A 13,665-nucleotide genomic window follows, 5' to 3' on the forward strand; every position below is an offset into this window, starting at 1 on the left:
CGACGAATCGCTTCGTACCGCTCCGGCATCTCACCAAAGGTGTCATAGGACAGTATATAGTACTAATCAAGCTTTACTGCAAGCTTAAGTAGGCTTCAGTAGATCTGCGAAAGCTTGATTATCTGATACGTTGATTTATGCTCGTTATGCAGCTTTAACGCAGTCCTACGTGATCTTGGTAGCACAGCCAGATCGTTCTGAAGTCAAACGTTACGTTAGCCCTCAAAAAGGGAACACTCACGTTCTATGTTGCATAGCCTCTCCGGGCGCCGAATAATTCTGTCCACTGAAAATTTAGCTCCACCACGTTTCTTGGATAGTCATGAAAGCTTGTACAGCTACATAATGGATTATGAATGTCCAGTTCTTTAATAAGTCAGATATGAGAACACCAATTATTTCATGTCAAGTTTACTTGGAAAGCACCAGGAACTTAAACAATATGTCCAATGTCGGAAAAACTAATTGAAAAACTGAACCCGCAACGTGACGCACTAACACCGAGAGCAAACACCCAGTCGACTAAAGCACTTGACAAATTTGCAGCACAGGTCCAAACTGAAGGGTTTCAAGATAAGTTTTAATTATTTTCATCAGCGCTTTTGATGTTCCATCTTGGCGTGCACACTTGTCACGCAGCATCCGAAAGGCTGAAATCGAAGTAACGCGCTTGCCATCGCCTCTGTTATAAACACGTAGCCTACGAGAAACGGCCCGGAAATATCGCTCGAAGCAACCTTTGGAGGAGGCCTCTTTGTCATGCCGGGACTGAAATACAGTTGTCGGCAGGTGTTGAAGCCTTTCATCATCTTGGCAGTCCGCAAAAGGTGAACGGAGAAGCCACTGCTGGACGGCCGTTGTTAAAATGTCGAACAGGTGCGACGTTTTTACATGTACGCGTTGCTTTCTTCGTTCATCAGGAATTTGTTGTGCGTTTATTTTATTTCATTTTCGAAAAAGTTCATGCCTTGATCGGGTTCATTGGCTTCACCCGACTGAAATTTGCGCTTCACGGTTTTCCTGGTTCTTCTGGTTGCCGGTTAACCACCCTGCGTTTCTCTCCCCTAAATGTATGCACGCAGAGCGTCTCGAGAACTTGTGCACGGGGGTCGCGCGGGAGGTCGCGTCGAGATTTGGGAGTGGCTTGTAGGCTAACGAGCGCTGGCTAGCATGGCCACGTCCATTGTTGAGCCTCTTTCCCCCGCGCAGGCAGTTCCATGCCCTCTCACTCCACATCAGCGGCCAGGCGAATCGCCTCGATCCGCGGCGAAAGTGGTGGTCCTCGCCGTCAGGCCCAGGGCCAGCCACACCGGCGAGCCCGCGCCGCCACTAACCTCGTTTCGGCCACTCGACGCTGCAGACCGGCCGGCCAGTGTGGCGACCGAGGCGTCCCCCTGCGCCGAGCCTCGTCGCGTGAAAAGGGGGTCAGAAAACGACGGCTGCCGCTGCTGTCTGCGCGTGGAGAAGGGGGGTGCGCTTGATCGGTCTGTGCTCACTCCACGCAGGAAGCAACAGACATTTCATGTGGCACGTACCCAGCCAGGAATCGGTATGAGGGATTGTACAGTTGTGGAAGAAACTAAACACAAGTCGAGTATAGGTATGCTAGAATAAAAAGAATTCAGAGATAATAAAACCGTGAAAATACAGCATCCAAGTAAACAAAAATCGTGTTTCGCGAGGGTGCGTGCCGAGAATGCAAATACATTTGTGACGTCACACGGGTCGTGTGAGCAAGGCGCTGGTTTGGGTTAGGTAATTGAACAGATTAACGGCGCAATCAAAGGACGGGGACAACGAGAATGACAGGACCAACGCTGACTTGCAACTACTTAATTTTTTTCAGAATGCGTTCTGTCCCTTAGACCGAAATGATTCCATTTCAATGTATGTTTTTCAATGTATTCTGTATGTAGAGATGTTGAATGCACATGTACAAACAAATACGCATAGGATCGGATGTAAAAAAAAAAAAAAAAGAAGCAAATGCTATGTACTTGATCTGTTGCAGACTGTATTATTGATTAGGGGGCCAAGACCTCGTCAGGCTTTTCGCCTTTTGTCTTTGCCTCCCGCAGGGAAATTTTTTATTCTTCCTGCAAATAAACTGTTTGTAAAATTCGCCGTCCAGTTCAACAAGTCACCACTTGAACTCTTGCGAAGCAAGAGTCGCGTTTCGCGCTTGAAAAACGAAAGCGAGAGATTTGTTTCCGAAGGGATCGACTCCCTCACACGTTTCAAGCGCTGTGGATTGCCGATTAGGTGTACCTTGAAGTTTTTACAATGTAATTACATTTAATTAATTCCCACAGACAAAGACAGTGTATTCTTAGTCCTTCCTAATGCAGAATCCTACGTCGTAAAGCATCAGAGGCAATTTTGTCGACCTTTAACGAGCATACGGACGTGTGCTTGAAAAGTGAAGACAGAAGCGAAAAAGCTTTGCAGTAAGTCGGAGTTATGTTCGTTGCAGGAAAAACTGTAAACCCAAGTTTGTGTGCTGTTCTACTGTTCGCAGGAGCGGAAACAGATTCACGAGATAGATTACAGAAGCCGCTGAAATGTCTTAGCAGAAAGAGCTCCAATTTTTAATGTCACACATGGAAGCCACGTAACATAACCAAAGACTTCGTTTTGTTTGTTTGGCGGTTCTTCTTGATTGATTACATGTGGTTGTTGTGTTTGCTTTTCACTCTTATTATCTCACTATATATATATATATATATATATATATATATATATCGAACCGTAACTGCATGGAAGAACAAAGCATAGTTATATCGAAGTCAGCGCTCCGCGGCGGCCGCATTTCGGCGGGGGCGAAATGCAAAAGCGCCTGTGTCCGATGCATTGGAGGCACGTTAAATATCTCCTGGTGGTCAAAATTAATCCGGAGTCCCCCACTATACGGCTTGCCTCACATTCAGATCGTGGTTTTGCCACGTAAGACCCCAGAAATTCCGATTCGAAGGCAGCGCTCGTCCCGTCTCTTTATCCTTGCGTTGATCTGTGACAGCGTGTCACAGAAGCGGCGGTTTCGCCACGAATATTGATACACGGTTGAAAAATCAACTTTTATTTGTTTGTATTTTCACCAATGAAATCCAAGGCACAGTTTTGAAAGAGCAAACTCACCAGTCCAGACTTGTTTATCGTTTGCCATCCATGCCCATTTGCATCAGCTGTGTTGGCGAGCATTCTGCATGACAGCGTCGCATCTGCTTGGCGCGGAAGAGTCGTCCTTTCTATTTCTTGGCCACGTTATGCTATCTCTGTACCGAACGGATTTTGCTTCACCCTCGGACCACGGCGCCGCGGGAGTGCTTGGCCGAATCGCAAGGACACTCGTGCGTAACGCAGCTGGCGATCGGCTTGGCACGTGAAGGCCGTGGCGTCGTCTTGCGTTTGTCCCTAATCCGGTAAAATCGCCGAAGGTTGGCGGCGCGGGCAGCTTTTTTTGCCGTGACGGGGAAACCTGAGTGCCTCGATGCGGCGATAATCACCGTGGGGTCCTGCGAGTTGGCAAGTCGTGACGGTGCGTATAGTGGCGTTAGCGCGTGGTTACCATTTTTTCTTCTTCGCGGGGTGTGCAGGCTGCGCTTCCTGGAGGGCTCTCTCACACCTTGGCTTCCAAACAAGTATTGGTGATGATGATGATGATGATGATCCTCCATACAAATGGCACATACTCACCGTGGGGGATCGGCCAAGAATCTTTCCTGCTCCACCTTGTTCATCTGCATCGTGATCATCATCATCATCGTGTAGGACGAAGGTCACGCTTTCTGGCAAAAATCGCTCGTTGCCCCCGAGTTCTGAGTCAGCTGAGCCCAACTGGTGTCCTTCGTTTTCCTCGTCTCACCACCCAATCCACCGGCCTCGACTGCCTTGACTTTCATTCACGCCTATTCCGTTACCGTAACATGAGCGCGGGCGACGAGGGACCGAATTCAGAGCGTTTTAATTGTAAGCGCTGCTTGGGCGGCCGGCGTCGCTAATAAATTACGTGTCCAACGTCGCCACTGACTGGTGCCTGCTCCTGCGAACTATGGCATTTTTTTTTTGGTGACTATATGCCCTTTCGTACACACATTTAGGTGCACATTTCTTCCTTCGAACCTTATCTGTATAGTCATGTTCCTCTGTTTGATTTCATGCTGCCATGCTTTAGCCTTAAGTTAAACAATAATAACATTGATCTTTATCGCTGCCAAAAAACAGAAAAAAAAAGACAGAGAGAACAGAATTGAAAGCTAGAGCATTGTCGGCGCATACAATGGTCTTGAGAGGACCTGTCCAGGCAGCCTTGGCCCTTGCGGACGTAAGGAAACAGTCGGCAGTGCCAGTGGTTTGGCTGCTGAAGAACAATGCAAGGAAACGAGCGGTGAAAAAGTTCACCAAGAGTCACCACCAGTGAAGAGCAAATGGGATACGATGGTGGGAACTTCAGCGGTATGCCTCATACGGAATAGGAAACGTCAGGTTGAGTATGTACAGTTAGTTCCAATAAGTGTTATCAACCACCTTTTCAAGAAGATCCTACCAGTAGTCGAGAAAAAGCTACATGAACTTACATGGCCTTCGCCTTGACCATAGGCGAAGGCCGGTCTTATTCCTAGGCACTTCTCTGTTACCTTTGCAGTTTGCTTGTGTTCGCGGAAAGGTTCCGGGAATCTAACCCTGGTACTCATGTATCAGTGTCTGAATAGCTATTGTTTCCTTACCTTTTCCTCAGGTTTCCCTTGTTGATGATTTCAGTTAACTTCTGGAGTCCTGTTCATCTTCATTGTGAATAGCTGTTTCACGACTTGGCTTATGGCTACAAACAGAAATGTTTTCACGCTTTTTCATTCGGTGCTTTTGTACCTGCGGTATTGTCTCTAGTTTAAACTACCATTTCGTGAGAGTACGAGCTTTGTGTAGTACTTATGATTGTGTACTTTTTCTTCTCGCCTCCAGTTGCCATTCAGTCACATCTGCTTTCGCAGTATTCAAGTCGACAAAGACTTGAATGATTGTGATGAGTAACTTATTCTTCTTTATAAAACCGATGTACCCACTCCTGCCATGGCTTCTAAATGGCAGCCGGTAGTGTCTGAGAAATAAACAAATAAAATGACGTTTGACTCTATACGAACTAATTTCTCTACCGAATACTTCACTACGGCGTTTTAAACAACGCAAACATTGACAACAAATTACGGGCCCGTGCCCGTCGGAGGAACTCTTGTGTGAGCATGCGAAAAAGCACTGCGTAAGAAAAAAAAAAAAGTTATTGTGCAGCATGTGTATAGCTAACATGAAAAAGCCAACAAAAGCAAAGACTGGGCTAAATATTTCTGGTGAGACATTTTATTTAAAGCTCTTGTGTTACCCTATATGTTAAAGCACATTTGTGTAAACAGCTCTAAAAAAATACATACTTCTTGCAGCAAGAAAAAGCTCAAAATTTTGTTATAACAGCAAGCAAAATAAGCCGATAGTTCAAACACGCAATATTCCCACTTGGGCACGAAAAGGCTAAGATTCTGGTCAATATGCTCAGGATATCACAGTATAATCAGGCTAACTTGTCCCTTCAGCTTCGCGAATACCTTTGATCTTTGCGGGACGTTCGCTTGTGCTCGAAGGCCCGGCCTAGGCTTATCAGTGAACGGGCTCGCGTGCTTCGCCCAGGGCCGGTGAAAGATTTCTTTACCCGACCTAGCTTTCGGGTTCCTTGGTGGAGTCGAACCTCAGGTCCTTCAGCACAGTAGCCCGATGCTCTAACCACATTTGTTTCTGTTTTGTTGTTTCCCCCCCCCCCCCCCCTTTTTTTTTTTTTTTCTGTCCTGGTACTTATTTCAGGTACACCCGACTCTTGCGAGAAACATAAACAGATAAACGAGCTGTCTTCCGGTTGCACGGCGATGAATACACAGAGCACCATAGAGTTCCTATTCATTCTTGAAACGTGCTGCTGAGGTCACGGTCGATCTTCACTAGAAACACTAAAATGGTGGCAAGGGTAAGCACCTAACCAATACAGAATACTAATCGGAACGAAATTCGATTTGTATTACATGTTTTGTATGATTTGTATCACATGTGGTACAAAAATAGACAATGATTATGATCATAATCTATTGACATCCCCTTTGAAACGGGGCGATGACAAATAGTGCCACCTAGCCTGCTTGAGTTGATCAGGTTTCGGGATTTAACCAGCTCTGTGTCCGCAGCGCTCACCGGTGGCGCAAAAAGTACGGGCAGCCACGTGCCCCGAGTGTCGCGTTTCAATCGCTGAGCACTGTACATATCCTATACAGTTCTTCGCACCAACAACCATAGCTCTACCACAGCGATAGCAGCACCCACTGCATACGCTGCTTGCGTCTCTTGCACTGTATATACGTTTCCACCCTTTCTTTGTTTCGTCGTGCTTTGGGAAACAGCGCAGCTGCCAAGACCGCATGCGGCTAAGGATCATCGAATCCCTGTTGCACCCCTGATCGTGTAGCATTTGCGTGAGCCCACCCGCACCGACACGTGCGGAGCAGCAGCCCGTGCACGCAGCCGTCCCTTGTGCCGCCAAATCCAATTGTTCGTTCGTCGGGTACACCACACTGGCGTCGCCGCGGTTCCCATTGCCGCCCCGTCCTCCCGCCGTCGTTGGGTTCGGTCATATCTTGTTAATGGCCCTTTATTCCGTTAGCGGTGTGGAGTGCGCCCCTACTTCCCCTCCTGCTGTCGCTTCCCCGCACATGCACTGCGAACGGGCGTGGCCTCTCGCTCGGGCGTTGTGCAAACAGAGCGAGCACCTTTATTTGTACGAGAAAATGGCGCCGCTCGTGTTGCACTAAGTCGCCGTAATGAGACTTTCCGATTTTTTTTCTCTCTCTTTTTTCGGTTTCTTTGAAGAAATATTAAACATGCGCTTCTTACTCTCGGTTAGCTAGCTGGCGCATTCGGATTCCAAGATCGGGTAATTTTTTTTAAAGATATAAAACCAACGTTAAAAAAAGAAGACAAGAGAGAGAGATAGAAGACGTGACGAGGACAGAGGAGAAAGCGAAAGAACAAACTGAACTCACAGTGCACTTGCAACTGTTGCAACCACGGAGGAAAGAAGTAAACTAGAAGAGAGCACCGTGTCACGGCAGCCAACCTTGGCAAGCCAACTTTCCGTGTTGCCATCTCCTTCGTTACTTCCCCCTCGCAGTGTCGGCCTAACACGTGGCCTTTGAATAATTGGTTTCCGATAGTTTTTAATCGGTAGCTTTAAACGGTAGTTTTGAACCGCTCGTCCTTTGTTCTTGGGTCTTTTCTGACTTGTGAAATCATCTCTCACGGTAAAGGTGGCTTCTTTGTTATTGCAGAATAATTTTTTGTACGGATGGACTTAACTTTATCTGTAGCGTCCCTTTAGTGAAGTAAACATTTTGATTCTGAGCACCTACCATCATCAACAGAAAAAAAAAAAAATAAGGGAAAGAGACACACAACCCAGTCATATCAACATTTCTGCAATGTTTTCTCCCTTGCTTGTGCGGAATCTGTTTTCTTTCGCACCAACTGCACCGAGGGTCCTTCACGAGCGGGCATGGCTCCGTTCTCGGGGTACCACTGGGTTATACGCGCGACCCCTCCTCGAACGGGAGTCATCGTTGATTGGAATTATTGGCCTCCCCCGTCAGCCAATGTCCGGCTCTCGCTTACCCCCCAGCTAGGGTGCCTCGTTCCCGGCTAATGAACGGCCTTTCTCCGAAGGGAGACGGCTGTCAGGGAGGAGGAGGGTGGGCGGCTGGCTGGATCCATCCAATATGTCAGGGCCGTTGAGGCTGACTCACGCGGCGTCGGCCGCCCGAACCCAGGTGCCCGGCAGGCGGTGCCTCCCGCGTGGGTGTATGTACGTGGATGGTCAGCGCAGCACGATGCCAACTTATACCCGCTGCGGCCACTGCTATAGTAGCGAGTTTCAGCTTGTCCGTAAATGCGTTTCCTTTTGCGGAATAGCGGGTTATCGGAAAGGTGGACGGCAGATGATGATGATGATTTATTGGCATCACCTTGGAAACCTGGCATCTCCTTTGGCAGCGGGAACGCGACGAGCGCCGTCTTGTGGCGCAGAGAGGAAACACAGCTGTTATTGCAGCGACCTATGGTATTCTGCTTAACTACCGGTGCACTTAACTTGCTTGCCAAGGTGCTTTGCCTGTGAGGAAACTGTGGGTATCGTTTGAGCTCTACTGTCACATGCACTGTTTAAACATTAATGTCTTTATTGTGCGCGAGATACGTCTCTGCAAATAGCTGCTCGTGCGTAAATGGTCTGTTGCCATCGCATTGCGGGTGCAGTCACCTCGCCATGCAAGCTAATGAATGCATTAGCTTTTAGTTGCTGCTACTTCCTTTTAGGTGAGGGAAAACAAATTGTGTAGTCAGCCTTGACGCTGAACTGAGAAAGAGATACAACAACAGGCTAAAGGTGAGTTGTGAACTTCGGACAGGGAGCCGTCGGAGGGCGAGACAAAGGCACCGCTGTCCCTCTTGTCTTCCTGTTTGATCTCCGGACCATTAGACCGTTAGCTGAGCTTCAGCTTGTCCTTTTTATAAAAATAAAATAGGAGTGGGATGTAGTCACCTTATGGGGCTGCATGGCTGCTTCTTGTTTGAATTTGAAAGAAACAGTAATGGGGGGTAAAAAAGAGAGTGAACGAGGTCCCGATATGTAGTCCGAGGACAAACTGCCAACAACGAATCCCGAAGAGCCGAACAGGCACACGAGACCACGATACGCGGTCCGATATGAACAGCCCCGCAGATGAGGAAAGTAGGTATATACGCACGCTTAGACGCAACAGGCAAAATAGGACTGCCCCACCCACACAGGTTGCGATCCCTGCCGCATGTAAACGGCACATAAAATCGACGGTGACGCACGCGTACCAAGAGTTTCGGAGCCACCCCGCAAGTGACACGTTCTGTCACTTCAGTATCACGCGCACGCTCGCATACAGGCGTCGGAAGGAGCAAGCAGAGTATTTCTGCTTTTATTTTTACGATATAAAGCCTCCTCGCTCATTCTTTTCTTGTTTCGAGAAAAAGTGGCCGGGGGCTCCGGGCCTCATCCGAGCGGCGACGTCGGTGACCCAAACAGCTTTCGCTCCGAGTCGACTTCCCGCTGCGACAGAGGAGCCACTTCTTTGGGACGCGACGAGCGCGACGATTAACCGCTGAGCAGAAAGCATGCCCCCCCCTCTTTTTATTTTTCCCCCCTCACTTTCGGTTGCCCCATATTGACAACAACCGCGTTGCGCGGCCTCTTCCTCTTTCACGAGTTTCTAATTTCCGCAGTTTCGTCGAGATTCGAATCGAAGTGATATTTTCTTCCTTCTTGGCTCTCTCGTAAACGCGTATACTGCGAGCCGTCTGAAACTTATTTTTCTGCCCCCCTTCTCGCTCTGTACTTCGAGAGGGATGTATCGCGACGAAGTCAGTGGGGCAACTTCCGCAGGTTCGGGCCACTTCCGCTCCCGCTTCCTCCCAGTCCATTCCCATAAGCTGCGCGCGGCACGTTTGGGGTCGTCACTGGGGCGACGCTCTCTCGGCTTCATTCGGGGTAGGGGGTCCGATAAGCGCATCGATGTCGCGGCTGCTCCTTCGAGAGCGCCGTCCCGCGCGCTGTATCTCGGCGGGCAGCATTGAGCCAGGTCTGTATAGGCGAGCAAAAGGATACACATGGTTTCTGTAAAACAACGCAGCATTGGGAAATGTACGGGCGCTTTCGGTTAAGTTACTAGAGGCAGGGGTGGGACTCCTGCGCCAAACATTTTGATACAAACGCAGATTCCTGCGCCAAACTGCGCCACACACAGAAAAATTGGAGGACGCTTAAGCTTTGCCTTTAAGAGTAGAACGCGATAGCGTTACCGGGACTCGTTCGCATTGCATCGTTCGCATCCGGCAAGTAGGCTTCATTCACTGCAACACAGAACGTGGGAAAGCCAGCTTACAAAGACCAAGCTTACACCGATCCCCTTAAAGTCGGATTCACTATTAAACAAATGCATTGCTGGGAAGGTGTTTTTCCAGGTGCAATATAAGTCGTCTTATATTAAAATGTGAAGGCCCTAGGGCCTTTTTCATCATTTTATTAATGGTTTGCTATTGCCCCGATGCGCGCGCGTGTCCAAAACGCATTAGGCAGGCCAAGTCTCAATTTGACCTGCCGAGGATGCGAGCGCCATCTGGATAATATTTTGGCAAGTAGCCCACCCGAGCGCGCGGTAGCCTACCCGGTAGAAATTCTGGCAAAAGGGGTTTGTGTTTGCGTTTCCTCGTAACAGAATTATGTTTTCGCGTACATTCAAATAATTAACAGTCCGACGCCACCATGTCTGTAGGTTGTGCTTAAGTTGTACTTTACCATTTTTCTGACTCATTTCACTGTGAGAAATTAAATTTTTGTTCACTAACACCTTGCACCATGACAAAGGGCCTGCGCGGTCTGGGTGGTGCGGAATGATTTTCTGCTTCCTTGACACCTTGCGCCACGCGGTGGGCCTGTGCGGTCGGGGTGGTTGCGGATGATTTTATCCGCCAAGGACGCCGACATCCACGCCGACGCCGGATTTCCTGCGACACGGGGCCCTTAACGCTATCGCGTTAAAATTGACCGAAATTGCGCCATGCTGCGCCAGAACGGCTTCGGCATGTGTGCTCTGGCAATGGCTGCGAACAGCGAGCGGATTGGTTCTTCGAAAAAGAGTGCAGCCGTTCGCATTCCGCGCACCGCGCGACGGCGCCTCCCGCACAGTTTCTCGTAATTTTCGCGCTTATAACACTGGACTTTTCGGCGCTTCCGGCAAGTGGCCGGCGCGCATTCGGCCACTCCCGGCTGTTGTTGCTGTTGTCGGAACGGCACGGTGTAAGATAGAGTATATATTTTACACCGGTGCGGAACGGCCAGGGCGGTTGTATTTAGAGTGTGTTAGAATACGGTTGAGTGGGACGAGCGGCGCGGCAGCAGCAGCCAGTGAATTGACCTTCGCGCTGTCTCTCGCTTCAACACGAACTAAGCGGAGAAAACACAGCGCACACGATGCTATCAGAACTCGCACTCTCAAATCAATCAATCGATTGATCGATCAATCAATCAGTCATTTATTTGCCGTGCCCAGGAACAACCATAAGGTCTGATTGCTGGCGCACGCATTCATAAAAAAACAACAAAAAACGAGGGGAATATAATGATAATAATAATAATAATAAGGATAAATATATTTTCGTGCCTTCGCCGGCATATTGTGGGTTCGGAATAGCTTATTTCGAGCGTTAGCAAGCATCATGTCGTGATATCCACACCGTTGCACGGTTTCAGTGTGACGCGGAACAGCATAGCGCGCGCGCGCGCGCGCGCTATGCTGTTCACACACACACACACACACACACACACACACACACACACACACACACACACACACACACACACACACACACACACACACACACACACACACACACACACACACACACACACACACACACACACACAAAACACGAATTAAAAATTTGTATGTGGCGCCACCGAAGTTTCGCTCGAGAGGTGCGATGTTCTCGGGAATGCTGTTGTTGTGCGTCTCTCTCTTCTTTTTCTTTTTTCTTTTCGAGCCGCGCGTGGCCATTGTGGTATTCCCGATCGACTTGCGCGCTCGCAAGCTGTTGGTGATACTTGGGCAACCGCACACTTGGTTGCGTGGTCGGTTGAACGGTTTTGTTCCGTTTTCTGGCTAATGTAACAAGCCGGCTGGTGTTCGTCGCTTGCTCTTTCTCGCCGGGTCGCCGGTGTTACGTCTCAACCTGGGCCAGCGTATACATTGGACGTTTCCCACGAGGCAGCCCCTTTCATCAGCGTCGCCCAGACGGCGATACCGACCCTGACAAGCTGACCGTCACGAAGATGCCACTAATTGAGGCGAGAGCGAACGGCAACGATATTGGTTTCCCAGTTGACCACGCAGTGGCAGCAAATGCCAGGGCGAGTACCTAACGGAACATGAAAAATATGTAACGACTAAAGGGTAGCAGGAATGCAGCTGTGATGAAAAATAGGGCACTATGGGAATTACAATAGGTACGAAGTGGTGAGAGGGGTTTGGAAAGGGGTGATGGTCCCTAGTTTGACTTTCAGTAATGCGGTCCTGTGCATGAGATCAGAGGTTCGAGCAAGGTAGGTAGGCTTTCTTTGGGAGCACACGGAAATACACCAAATCAGGGGGTACAGGGTGGCATGGGATGGACGTCATTCGAGGGCAGGGAAGCTAGCAGCAAGATAGAATTTGAGGAGCGATTGAGAGAAATGGCAGAAAAGCGGTGGGCAAGGAGAGTTCTCAGTTATTTGTACAAGAGGAATGTTGACACAAAATGGAGGAAGCTGACCAGAAAATTGTCAATCAAATATTTGGACTGCAGGAGGGGTGCAAACCAGGAAACAGCGGTTAAGAAAAATGTTAAAGGAACAGAGAGGGGTCTGTGTAAAACAGGGATGCAGACGAAATCAGCACTGGGAACATACAGAACTTTCAAGCAAGAAATTGCCAAAGAAAATATCTATGATAATTCTAGGGGAAGCTCTTTGTTGTTTGAAGACAGGACTGGAGTATTGCGGACTAAGATGTACCGAGTCAAGTACCAAGGTATAGACACGTTGTGCGGTGCGTGTGCAGAGGAAACGGCTGAACACCTCATACTTTTCTGTAAAGGGCTTAACCCTACAGTGCAAAGCAACGGGGCTGATTTTTTCAAAGCATTTGGGTTTAGGGACAGTGGAGGCAAAGTAGACTTTAAGCGAGTAGAAATAACCAAACGGAGGTTATCTGATTGGTGGCTACAATCAAGGCAGGGGTGAAATTTCACCCTCCAGTAATAGTCACCCTCATTTAATAGTCAAGGCTGGGTGGCGTGTGCCACCGCATGATTTAAAGGGTTCAGGCTCATCCATCCATCCATTCATCCATCCATCCAGGATGCAACATTAGAGGCGGAGTTCTGTGAACAATACAACCCTCTTATTGGCCACACCAAGGTCAGCAGGTTCCCCAGTGGAGAATCCTAGGGAAGACGAAGGGATTATAAAAGCGGAGACGTGTGGTGCAGTGAGGGGGCTGACGTACGTGACCTGATACGAACTCAGACGTTGAATATGCTCCTGATGGAGTGGGCTTCCGTACCAGGGGGCCAGTGCACATAATGTAAATTAAATCATTTTTCCTTATTCCTGGATGTATTCATCGATGGGCTTGGTGGATTCTTGGCCCAAACGCCACCTCGAGCCGCAACACCGGGTAACTCTAAAAGGGAGGCCGGTCTGTCTGTGTACTTGTGTGTCTGCGTGATGCGTTGATTGCTTGCTCGAGTGCTATTAAGCGTGCGTTGGTTTACAGCGACATGCGTATACTTAAAGGGGTGCATTAATGAGAAGCACGAAGTTAAGCTAGATTTCTCTTCTGAGACACCGAAAACACCAGTCATGCCGCGCGCAAAGAGAGAGAGAAAGAAAGGCGAGGGAACAACGGTTGGCCTGGAAGAAAGACAGGATCTTCCGGGGCGCATTAGTGTACCATGTGATTTGTTGTTGCATATTTATCCGTGTTTGTTAATCGGGAGGGAAGAGAGGCTCCCCTA

General features: G+C 48.8%; 1 protein-coding gene and 1 long non-coding RNA gene across 6 annotated transcripts in view; both read left to right on the top strand.

The window, feature by feature from the left end:
- The window catches only part of LOC119457481 (serine/threonine-protein kinase MRCK alpha), a 222,498-nt gene that overhangs the window by 8,991 nt on the left and 199,842 nt on the right, over positions 1 to 13,665 (top strand). The gene's annotated exons all lie outside the window — the stretch shown is intronic.
- Positions 8,710 to 11,382, top strand: LOC125946609 (uncharacterized). Its single transcript, XR_007467700.1, has 2 exons — positions 8,710 to 10,907; positions 10,952 to 11,382. It is a non-coding gene; the product is annotated as an uncharacterized LOC125946609 (long non-coding RNA).

Source organism: Dermacentor silvarum, chromosome 7, assembly GCF_013339745.2.
Source record: "Dermacentor silvarum isolate Dsil-2018 chromosome 7, BIME_Dsil_1.4, whole genome shotgun sequence".
In the NCBI taxonomy this organism is placed as follows: Eukaryota; Metazoa; Arthropoda; class Arachnida; order Ixodida; family Ixodidae; genus Dermacentor; species Dermacentor silvarum.